An 11,755-nucleotide genomic window follows, 5' to 3' on the forward strand; every position below is an offset into this window, starting at 1 on the left:
TCACATAGGTATCATGAATACAAGATTAGGTTAGTTACAGTATGTACAAAGGCATTTAAGCAACCATTCTTCTCACACTCCCCACATGAATGGAATGGAAAGAAACCATAATAACCACTTCTCAGCAGTTTATGGAGTATAAACGTGGATGTAGATGTCTTGAACATTTATATTCTTTGCAACAAGTTATCTATTACCTTTTAAATGTAAATGTTTTTAAGATTTTTTTCACTTATTCCACATCCATGAAGATGTATTCAGTTGGGATCTGTGGTGGTGATAGTGGTATGTACAGGGCACTTAACAGCAAGGTCATCAGCAGCTGTACTCAGCTAAAATAATACAAGTGTGGTTATGAGTTGTTAGATGCATGCAGCAAAATGTAAAGGAAAAAATGGAATCCGCAGTAATCCCTGGAATCTCTCACTCACACTTTTACACAAAACAGCAAAAGATGGATGCATCAGGGCAGTGCGTAAATAAAATACATAGACTATAACCACGCAACATCTAACATATCAGGACAAGGAACTGTGCTTACACGATCAATTGTGAAATAAACAATGAAGCAACCAATCTGGTGACACTTTAAAAACTTCTGCCTAAGACATCAGACATCACACAGAATCTTAAAACACAGACTACATTTAATTCATCATCACCAAAAATAGAGGACAGGTCAACTGGTAAGTGGATTGCAGCTCTCATGGGTTCATTTAAAAGGCATTCAGTTAAAATGTGCTGTATAGAAACCTGTACAGCACAAGCACTGCAAACAGGCAGCAACTGAAGGAGTGTGTGTGTGTGTGTGTGTGTGTGTATGTGTTGGTTTAGTAAAATGGAAGCATACACGCCAAGAAAGCGGGAAAAGATGCAAAATGCTGTATAAGAAAATAAAATGTAAGGAAAACGAGAAAGGGGCATCAAGGATGGCACAAGAAATCGACACTGGCTGGCTACATACGTAAAATACGGGCGAGCCAGTCACCCTGTGAACAAATTAAGACCCTCTGCCTAAAATCTTGGTAAAGACATTGGTCAAGACATAGAACTTAAACACTTTAACCACATTCGTTTGAGTATTTCCTAAAAGAGATGTCGCATCTGCCAGTAAGTCAGCCAGGGTCCGCTGGTCAGAAAATAAAACGCAATCCAATAAAACGTGGCGCACAGTGACCTAGATGCCACAAGTCTCGCACATTGGAGGTGCTCTCGTCGGAGCAGGAAAGAAGTACACCTCACACACATTGTGGGCTTGACTAACGGAGCTTATTGTCAATCATTTCCAGCCACTCATCCTCCCACCGACGCATGACTCATGAGCTTAATAGTGAGGTGAGTGCGTGCAGGGGGATGGCACACTGAAATATTTGCGGATCGAGACATGCCTCCTTGGCTGCTAGATCTGCCCTTTTGTTCCCAGAAATGCTGACGTGCCCTGGAACCCAGCAGAAAACAACCTCCTTCCCCAGTCGTTGTAGTTGGAGGAGGGCACCCTGGATGTCCTGGACTATTTTATCTTCTGGAAACAAACATTGCAATGAGTGAAGGGCACTTAGTGAATCAGAACAAACAAGAAATTTAGGACGGGAAGAGCATCTCATCTGCTCCAGTGCCCGTAAGATTCCAGACAATTCTGCATCAAAGACAATAAACGCTTGAGGCAGTTCGACCTTAAGGACGCGATCTGGAAAAACAACAGAGCAACCAACAGAATCCTCCTGTTTCCACTTATCTGTAAAAACAGCTACATAGTCGTGGTGTTCAGATAAAATGGCAGAAATGTTGCATTAAAACCAGTGGCAGGAGTGCAATCTCTCTCGTACCGCACCAAATCTAAAATCACTCTGGGCCTCTCCTGTAACCAGGGTGGCAGGCTGTTAAAACCCTGGATTTGAGGCTGTACAGGCTCCACACCGAGGGACTCCAGCACACGTTTCACACGGATCCCTAACGGCATCGTGGCTCGAGGAGGGTTGGAAAATAGGCACTCCAGAGGCAGATGAGCAACAGTATGGTGAGCAGATGAGGTTGGAGCTGCAAGAAACTTACAAGCCTGGCGCACCAACAGAAGCTGCCGCCGGATGGTAAGTGGCGGTCCTCCTGCCTCAGCACAGAGGCTGGGTATGGGACTGGTCCGATAAGCACCCGTGGCCAGTCGAATCCGTGCATGGTGGACAGCGCCAAGGATCCACAAATAAGAGGGCCTCGCTGACCCATACACCGTGCACCTGTAGTCCAGCCATGAATGTACAAAAGCCCGATAAAACTGGAAGACGCCCCCCGTCCGCACCCTAAGACTTGTGGCTAAGGCACTTGAGGATGTTCAGCGCCTTCAGGGTTCTGACTTTCAAGTCTCGCATGTGTGGCAACCATGACAATCTGGAGTCAAAAATGACGCACAGAAACCACACTGTGTCTCTAAAATGTAGGATAGTGTCCTCTATATGCAAGGCAGGCAAATTAAAAGGACGATGAGAACGATTAAAATGAACACACACACACTTATCGTCAGGAAACTGAAAACCCGTCTTTGCAGCCCACTCCTCTAACCACTGCACTGTAAGTTGCAACTGAGGGCTCACTGTTGCAACACTGGAGGAGGAACAGAAAACAGCAAAGACGTCCACAAATAAGGAGCACTGTATTGGACTCCTTACCGTAGATTTTACACTGTTGATGGTCCCCTGAGGGACACCGTTCTCCTGCTCAAATCGATCTGAAAGTTGTGACCAACTCGGGTCCGAAAAAACTGCTGAGACATGAGAGACCGAATGAAAATGGGGTGGTGGCCACGAAAGCCCCATTGATGCAGTTGTGCGAGAATACTGTGTCTCCAAGTAATATCGTACGCCTTACTGATATCAAAGAATATCCCGATACAGTGATGTTGATGGAGGAAAGCCTGCTGAATAGCTGCTTCTAGGAGAGTCAGGTTGTTGACCGTGGACCGAAACTTTCGGAATCCACACTGAGAGCGACTAAGGAGTTGCCTGATCTCTACAAGCCAGACCAGGCGACCATTAACCATCCGTTCCAGGGTCTTTCCTACATAGCTCATCAAGGCGATACCTCCAACAACTACTGGGACATGTGCTGTCCTTTTCTAGTTTGAGAAGAGGGATTAGAATTTCCTCCCTCCACGAGTTGGGGAAGACACCTGTCTGCCATATTAGATTAAAACATTCGAGGAGGATTTCCTTTGAGGCTGGTGGCAAATGTCAAAGCATGCAGTACCGGATGTGGTCGTGACCGGGTGCAGTATAATAAGTTTCAGTCAGTGCCGATTCGAACTTCCACATCGAGAAAGGGGAATTGTAGGCCTCATAACTGTTCGACCTAAAGTCCAACTTTTCCCTCTCCACAGTAGTAGTTTGTGCAAAATGCTCGACCAGCGTCTGAGCAATGTTTCTAGGTGTTGTTTGGAGGCACCCCTTGTTCAACACTGCAGATATCAGTAAGCGGCTGTGTTTACTGGAAATCCTCCTGATAGCTTCCCATACTTTTAAGGAACAAGTGGAACGATTGATGGAGTTCAGGAACTCACGCCATGACCGCTTTTTGCTCTCTTTAATGACACGGTGAGCCTTGGCTCTTGCAATTCGAAAGGTTGAGAGATTGTCTATTGTCGGGAGGCATTTAAACCTTCAAAGAGCTGCACTCCTGTCCCAGATGGCTAAATGGCACTCTTCTGTCCACCAAGGACAAGTCGCCTTTGAAGAGGGCCAAACGACGTTGGTATGGATAGACCAGCGGCGTGATGGATCACATGCATGATATGATCCACCCATTCCTGGATGCTGTCATGGAGTTCAAACACAGCCAACTGGCCAAACAGCGTCCAGTTAGCCCTGCCAATCATCCACGTTGGTGGCTTCTGTTCCAGCAAGACACCATCGAGTGGCTGAAGGCGGATTGAGAAGTGATCACTGGAATGAAGGTCGTCAATGACCTCCCAGTGAATAGAGTCGCTGAGGGCTGGAGTGCAGAGATGGGTCGATGGCTGAGAATGACCCAGTAGCACAACAGAAATGAGTCGGAGTACCAGTGTTTAGGAGGCGCTGCTCTTGAGATGTCAGGAAGCACTCCAAAACTCGACCCTGATGGCAAGTAGACGTTGAGCCCCACAGGACATGGTGAGTATTGTAGTCTACCAGGAGGAGAAATTGTTGGGGGAGTTGCGCAATAAAATCTGTGAGAGCCTCAGGGTCTACTGCATCCAATGGAGGTAAATAACGAGGACAAACTGTAAGCCGCTGACATGCAGAAATTTCAACTGCAACAGCTTGCACGTCGATATCCAGGGGAAGAGCAGCGGAGTGGTGCACATTACTGACAAACACAGCAACCCCTCCTTTGGCTCTTTCCCCAGTCATGTCATCCTTGCGATATAGGGTATAGCCCCGTAGTGCAGGGGCATCAGATGTGTTTCCTGCAAACACAAGCGCAGAGGGCTTTGCTGCGCTAGCAGTTTCAGTTCCTCCTTGTGCGTACTGAATCCATTCATGTTCTACTGTATAATGGGAGCGGTCTATCAGGGGGGGGGGGGGGGTTCTTTCATCATGACTTTCTGACGGGGAGGGAAGCCCACAATGGGTGGAGGCTCAGGTTTGGAGCGAGATGGTTGCCCCAATCGGGCATCAAGCTCCATAGCCTCTGAAGAAAAATCGACTGAGATGTCAGAGGGGTCGATGTCGACATCGGCTGGCTGTTTTCTGCCCGATTCCACCAGTGTTGGACGATTTGCCTTGGATTTTTTTCCCTGGGTACACTTTGTAGCGACAACTGCGGTAGAGGGTGTGGCAGCATTTGACAGCGTACCAGATGGAACCTATGGAGATGCAGGGAGCTCCACAATGTCAGCAACCACATCTTTTTCTGAAGTTCTCAGGGGAGTGACAGGCTTAGACACAACTGCAGCAGCACAAGTGCAGGGACACACTCAGGTACTAGAGCCGACACTAGCAGCTTCCGTTTGTGTAGCAGCGTCAACTTTCCGCGTGGGTCGTTTAACAACTGAAGTAAAGGATGTGGCAAAACACGGTGGCAGCATGGCTTTATACGGTTTTCAGTATAGGGGATGCGCTTAATAGTTTTAAACTCCTGTATCTTCCGTTCTTCCAGATACACGCTGCAGTCCTGACTCCGGATGGGGTGAGGTGGAGAACAATTTACACACTTCAGTGGAGATGAACAGTGGACACCATCATGGGAGATCTGTCCGCACTTGCCACAAGTACCTTCTTCACGACACCCAAGAGTATTATGCCCAAAGCGCTGGTATTTGAAACACCACATTGGGTTGGGTACGTAAGGCCCCACACTTAAGCGAAGGAAACCTGCCTTAATGTGCTCAGGGAGTTTCGTGCTATTAGACATCAGGATAAAGGAGTCAGACTTAACAAGAACCAGATCCACCCTCTTAATGATATTTTGCACATCAACTATTCCTGCTGGAGCCCACTCATCTTTCAATTCCTCTTTGGGAATGTCCACCAGATCCCTGCACATCACAACGCCTTTGCTGTAATTCAAGGTGGTGTGCAGCTCAGTTTCGATGGCCTATTCTCCACGGGATTGTGTGCTCTGTAGATTCTTAGCTTGTCGGTAACTAGCGGTTTCCACCAACAGCGTCCCACAACACAATCACTTAACAGATTTCAAACTGCCAGCAATGCCCTCGAGCCCTTTTTGAATATAGAAAGGTGAAACTTTTGCGAAGCTGCCCTCTTTCCTTTTAACGATTAAAAACACATTCTGACTGCCAGCATGTGTTCTGTTACTAGTCATAATACGCTGAGATTTCGCTCCTGAGTCAGGAGGACTGGTTACACGTGCCCTCTTGTTTTATTGGGTGTAAATGCCTACTACCGGCCCACCCTTTCCGGTGGGAGGAGGCAAAGAGGATTTCGAAGGATCCATCTCGGTCCCACGAGCAGCTAGACAGAGCCTTCTGTTTCTTCATTTACTCATATACTGATGTGCGCACCACTTTCCAGCTACCGCACATATAACATAATCCATCCATTTAGTATAATCGCAGACAAGCACTCTAGAACTGCATTAAATTTCTACTTTGTATAAAAATATGCATTTCAAAGTCCAGGAAGCAAGAAGTGCTCTGTACTCTGTCTTGAACCCCCCCCCCCAGTCCTCTTCCCCCCCCCCCTTGCAGTTGCTTATGTCTTCTGGTGATAACAAGGTCTTCCATAAGGATTGAAGAATACACAGATATCGCACATCACTTGACAGACAGTGCTATGGCACAGAAGCACTCCACTGGAATAGACATTCAATTCTATATGTAACTTACAATCTCTTAAAAATTCCATAATGATTGTGAGAGTTTTTGGGTCTTCTGATGCAGGTATTGATGATATTTGTGAGAAAGTGGTGTTTTGATTTGCTTAGTCACTTGCACAGAGTTACTGGCTGTTGGTGTCCCCAATCACACAAAAAGTATTGTTTTAAATCACCTTCTGATATTGATTTGTGTCATCAAGTCGGGAAATCTCCACTGACAATCCTTTGGAAGTGGCTAGGGAAGTTTCTGGGATGGAAGTACATCCTCATTATGGACATTAGATGTCATCTACTGCATGTCAACCATAAACCATGATTTTATAGGAACTGGTTTAAGATATAGTAGTGGCTTTGCTGTTGTATTTATTCCCAATCTTGTTTTAAGTTCTCAGGAATGGTCAGATGCGTTGAAAATGAAGATTAGTACCATATGTTTTTGTCGTTCATCGCAACTTTTGTGAGGATATTCTCATCTTGTTGGGGACCCTGGACCAATGGTATCCACAGACAAATTTTGCAAACCTCTGTACTGTTGTAGCTTATTCACCTTTTGCATTACATTCATAAGTTTTCTTGTTCCTCTGAATTATCAGCATATCAAGAGACAGCAATACATTCGAGTCAGATGTGATCGAGATTTTATTCAGTACAATCACCCAACGAAACTAAAGGGCTTACAGAAGAGCCACCATTCCTGACGTAAATAATGTTATATTCTGAGAGAGTGGGTAACACCATTCTTTTTGGAGATCTGGACAGAAGATGATGCTACGTACATATAGTGATTAGTTATTTTTGACTGGTCAGTCAATACTTTAATGTGTGTATCCACCATATTTGGTGTGTTGTCTTGAATCTGTTTTCAGTTATTGATTTCATCATACAGGGAGCAGACGGAGGTTGCAGGAAGCAAAGAGCCAATAAAAATAAATTTTGAAGTGTTGGTCCATCCAGTGAGTTAGGTAGTAAGGAAATGGTTTTGTCATGAAGCAAGTACTATGCAATTTATCTGAAGAAGCTCCTGTAGGTCAGTGAATTTCTGAAAAATTAAGAGTTTCAGAGAACGGACTTCGTGCAATGAACATTCACCTGCCTGGTATTTGCACCAAGTATGAAAGTCCTTTAAGTCAAAAAGCAGAATGTTGGCCAGTGTTGACACCTTCACTCATATGCAGATCCTGATTCAGTGGTACTGTGCTTTGGCTAGTTTACTAACTTGATGACACTGTGGTAAAATATTGTACAGCAACGGATACAGGGCGAGCATTATGGCAGTATGTGCACCCCACCTAATTACTGATGTAGACGACAGAGAATTATGTTCAGTAATGTTTATTCAAGAAAGAACATCTCAAATAAATGGTATGTGGTCCTACAATATTCGGTCAAAATGACAGAAAATACCCTTATCAAATGCAGTCGTGTTATGTTGAAAGTGTTATGAGAATGGTACTGAAATCTCAAAACTAAGTAGTCATCAAAGTCTCGTGAAAAGGAAGTCCATTTCGTGATCACACTACATTAAACATTCACCAGCTCAAAATAGTTCAGAGTTCAACCTGGTGATTTACAAATTAACACACGTGATGCAAGGAATTGTAACTCCTACTCCGTCTGTTCTCAGTTCTGTAAATTAAGCGGCAAAAGATTGAGTTCTACTCTGGAGCACTTTCAGACTTGCCAAATATGAAGTCCCTTCGGAAGTTAAAGTATGGTAGCACCCATTCATCACCTACAATCAATCACGTATACGACCAAATGACGCACGGTATCTCAGACAGTTTGCCATCCTCAACAACTCGACATCAGGTCCAGAATCGCTCCCTTCAGCTCGAGAAATCTCAGTATCCCTTGATTCCCATAGTGCTCCGATACTATCTGCTTTTCCATTGGCTGAAAGCCGTCCCCACCAAAAATACATCGCTTGTAAGTTCTAGAGACTTGATTTGAATCAACTTGACCGTTTCCTGGTACTAAACTAATGTATTACAATACTTAAATAAAAAATGTTATATAGATTCAGTCACAGAACATTCACAATATATGTAAATAAACATTTGTCCATAAAGAAGTGAGTACGTATTCTTGTGGCCGTAGATTGTCGTTAAATATGGTTTAAACAATTATTTAGGCCTGCTTCTCAGAAGCATCTTTTGGTTCTATTTTCAAGTGTGGTGTCTGCTAACATATGCGACCTACCACTTTTAAGTTACCACAGTTTTTTAACAGCACTTGCAATCAATATCTGAATGAAGTAACTGGCAAAATAGAAAACTGTTCATTAAATAAACACAATATGACAAAATATGAAGTACTTATGCTGTGTTCATTTGCTGTGAAATGTGGAGAGTATGATATTCTAGGCAAACATTCGTGTAAAAAAAAAAGATATAAAATAGACAAGAAATACAGATACATAGCGTTCAGAGATGATGGCTATATTGCAATGCTATCATCTCAGATACCGTTTGTTGTAATCGCAAGCAGCGCTTAAAAAATGTTATTTCAGAGTTCATTGTGAAAATGTTTATCACTGTGAAATATTAAGTTCTGTACTTTTAAAGATCATATTGCTGTGTCGTTGTTTTTCTGGTATCGCCAACGGATTTATATTCGTTTCAGTGTGTAAGTTAGCCTTCTTTGAGATCGTCTGACGACACTTTGCCCTTCCTTGCAACATTGTTTGTCCTCCTAAGCAACCGTCTGTCGCCAAAATTCCCTGTAATGGGTTTAACAGATCTGGGCCCGCTGGTCTTCAGCCGTACAACAAATTCCTCTTATATCGTAGCAGTACTGGGCGACCGATTAGCACGTGTAAATGCGCGTAACGTAGACTTTTTGGATCTGGAAGGACTGCTGCGTGGTCCAGCGATTCCAGGGATCGCTCACCAGAAGTATGTTCAACTTAACTACGAAAAAAAAGTAACCTAAATGTTTAAATGCGTTTCTCTCGTAAGTGTGTTTTTCAAATCGAGAACGGTACATACGATTTTGATCGGAATTTGATACTGGAATTATAAATTGTACTCTCTATCAGCGCACGTAGCCGTTTTGCGATGTCTTCAAAAATACATTTTCGATGAATGCTTTTGTCTCAATTTTGTGGGCTAAGAAATGACATGTGTTCAACATGTCACCATATTGTTAGAATTTAATAGTTTTCAATTTCTTTCGCTTTCGCTTACGCCATAGTCCCGCAGCGATCGCAGGGTCGGCGTGGTTACAACGGATTTGGCATTGTTAGTGTTAGGGACGGCCGAATGCCCTTCCTGCCGCCACCCCGTACCCCCCAGGACGGAACCAGTGTACCCCAACTGTCTGTGTCTAGTGGCAATCGTGAAATAGTGTGGACGTGTTTCAAATGTCTGCCACGCGTGTAACTGAGGCGGAACGTGGGGACCAGCCCGCTATTCCCCTAGCGGGATGTGGAAAACCGCCTAAAAACCACATCCAGGCTGACCGGCACACCGGCCTTCGTCGTTAATCCGCCGTGCGGATTCGATCCGGGATCGGAGCGCCTACCCGAGTCCAGGAAGCAGCGCGTTAGGGCGCTCGGCTGCCCTGGCGGGTAATTTAATATTTTTCAATTATCCTGTGTATTCTGATAGTGGAAATGGAAATGAGCATTTGGCGTCATTGGCCGGGAGGCCCCTTGCGGGGCAGGTCCGGCCGCCTTGGTGCAGGTCTTATTACATTCGACGCCACACTGGGCGACCTGCGCGCCGGATGAGGATGAAATGATGAAGACAACATAACACCCAGTCCCTGAGCGGAGAAAGTCTCCGACCCAGCCGGGAATCGAACCCAGGCCCGTAGGATGGGAATCCGTCACGCTGACCACTCAGCTATCGGGGGGGGGGGGGGGGAGAGGATGTTCTGAGTGTAAATATATTGAAAATGACGTACGCAAACGTACACTCCTGGAAACTGAAATAAGAACACCGTGAATTCATTGTCCCAGGAAGGGGAAACTTTATTGACACATTCCTGGGGTCAGATACATCACATAATCACACTGACAGAACCACAGGCACATAGACACAGGCAACAGAGCATGCACAATGTCGGCACTAGTACAGTGTATATCCACCTTTCGCAGCAATGCAGGCTGCTATTCTCCCATGGAGACGATCGTAGAGATGCTGGATGTAGTCCTGTGGAACGGCTTGTCATGCCATTTCCACCTGGCGCCTCAGTTGGACCAGCGTTCGTGCTGGACGTGCAGACCGCGTGAGACGACGCTTCATCCAGTTCCAAACATGCTCAATGGGGGACAGATCCGGAGATCGTGCTGGCCAGGGTAGTTGACTTACACCTTCTAGAGCACGTTGGGTGGCACGGGATACATGCGGACGTGCATTGTCCTGTTGGAACAGCAAGTTCCCTTGCCGGTCTAGGAATGGTAGAACGATGGGTTCGATGACGGTTTGGATGTACCGTGCACTATTCAGTGTCCCCTCGACGATCACCAGTGGTGTACGGCCAGTGTAGGAGATCGCTCCCCACACCATGATGCCGGGTGTTGACCCTGTGTGCCTCGGTCGTATGCAGTCCTGATTGTGGCGCTCACCTGCACGGCGCCAAACACGCATACGACCATCATTGGCACCAAGGCAGAAGCGACTCTCATCGCTGAAGACGACACGTCTCCATTCGTCCCTCCATTCACGCCTGTCGCGACACCGCTGGAGGCGGGCTGCACGATGTTGGGGCGTGAGCGGAAGACGGCCTAACGGTGTGCGGGACCGTAGCCCAGCTTCATGGAGACGGTTGCGAATGGTCCTCGCCGATACCCCAGGAGCAACAGTGTCCCTAATTTGCTGGGAAGTGGCGGTGCGGTCCCCTACGGCACTGCGTAGGATCCTACGGTCTTGGCGTGCATCCGTGCGTCGCTGCGGTCCGGTCCCAGGTCGACGGGCACGTGCACCTTCCGCCGACCACTGGCGACAACATCGATGTACTGTGGAGACCTCACGCCCCACGTGTTGAGCAATTCGGCGGTACGTCCACCCGGCCTCCCGCATGCCCACTATACGCCCTCGCTCAAAGTCCGTCAACTGCACATACGGTTCACGTACACGCTGTCGCGGCATGCTACCAGTGTTAAAGACTGCGATGGAGCTCCGTATGCCACGGCAAACTGGCTGACACTGACGGCGGCGGTGCACAAATGCTGCGCAGCTAGTGCCATTCGACGACCAACACCGCGGTTCCTGGTGTGTCCGCTGTGCCGTGCGTGTGATCATTGCTTGTACAGCCCTCTCGCAGTGTCCGGAGCAAGTATGGTGGGTCTGACACACCGGTGTCAATGTGTTCTTTTTTCCATTTCCAGGAGCGTATTTTGTTACAGGTCTAATGGTAGGGCGTCAGGAATTTCAGCTGATGACAAATGTTCCGGTTGCAAGGCGTCCATCCACGTGGTGTAGGTAGTGGTTACACGGAGCGTCTTAAG

The sequence above is a fragment of the Schistocerca nitens genome, chromosome 9 (assembly GCF_023898315.1).
Source record: "Schistocerca nitens isolate TAMUIC-IGC-003100 chromosome 9, iqSchNite1.1, whole genome shotgun sequence".
Taxonomy (NCBI): domain Eukaryota; kingdom Metazoa; phylum Arthropoda; class Insecta; order Orthoptera; family Acrididae; genus Schistocerca; species Schistocerca nitens.